Below are 1,258 nucleotides of genomic sequence, written 5' to 3' on the forward strand. Positions count from 1 at the left end.
TGAACGTTTAACCAAAAAGTTAACTTTTAAGTTTATAAGATCAATTTTGTACCAAAAAAGAAAAGTTTTTCCAACAAATTACATACACCTTTACCCACATAGTTTAATTTATAAATTAAAAAATAAATTTTTAGGTTAAAATCAAACTCTCAAAGTTTTGTTTTTTAAAACTAATTTTTCTATAAAAGCATTATTTTTATTAAAAAAGCGTATCTTCTACAAAAAGTTGAATTTTCTGCTATATAATTGAATTTCCAAGACAGATTTTCTATACAAAATAGTGGCATTTTTAACCCTATAATATGAAGTTTCAAAAAAAAGTGAGTTTCCAATAAAATAATTCAATTTTAACTTAAAACGTTCAGTTTTTGACTTGAAAAAGAAAATTTTAAGAAAATACATACATTTTCAACCAAACAGTTGAATTTGTAATGGAGAAGATTACTTTTCTACCAAGAAAGACAAATTTTCGACAAACTGCATAAATTTTGAAATAAAAATTTCAGGAATGGAGCAGATAATAAAATATAATAAATAAAACAGATATGAAAAATAATTATTGAATAATGACTAATTATCTATAAGTATATTAATTGTGTTTTCACTGGAGTTCCAGCTCTCCATTCTCTGCATATAGGAGCACGAGTATGACCTTGCCCCTGCCAGGTGTCCTTTAATGTTACAAGAGAAAAACTTTCGTGAACAGCTCCTCGATAAGAGGATGCACGGTATCTTCCACAGAAATGTGAAGGATCAGTCAATGTCTTGTGAGCTAACGGTTCTTCTTGACTTCGAGAAGCGAACCATGTTCGTTATCGAATTTTCAGCACCAGTTGACAAAAACATCATAGCTAAGTAGAATGAAAAGAAAGAGAGGTATAAGGGAGTTTATAAGGGAGTTGCAACGATTGTACCCGGAATATTCTGTTAAACTAATTGTCCTTATCATCAGCACTCTTGGAGGTGCCAAGCTTTTACTCGTTAATAGCCTGAAAAGCATCCCTTCGTGTCAACAATATGTTAAAACACTTTCGGGAAAAATGCAGAAGGCGGTAGTCCTTGGATTACTACTTGTTCTCAGGGTGTACTAAACTTTTGGCGGATCGTCGTATTGATTCCGTTACAGACGATAACCACCTAACTCACGGTCGTGAGACGTGGTTGTAGCTGAAATTCTACCGCGATTTCGCTGGGAGCGGGTGCAATTTTTCAGATTAGCACCCGCTCCCTGTGAAATCCTGCGGTTGTCCTTATGACA

Source organism: Belonocnema kinseyi, chromosome 3 (assembly GCF_010883055.1).
Source record: "Belonocnema kinseyi isolate 2016_QV_RU_SX_M_011 chromosome 3, B_treatae_v1, whole genome shotgun sequence".
NCBI classification, from domain to species: Eukaryota; Metazoa; Arthropoda; class Insecta; order Hymenoptera; family Cynipidae; genus Belonocnema; species Belonocnema kinseyi.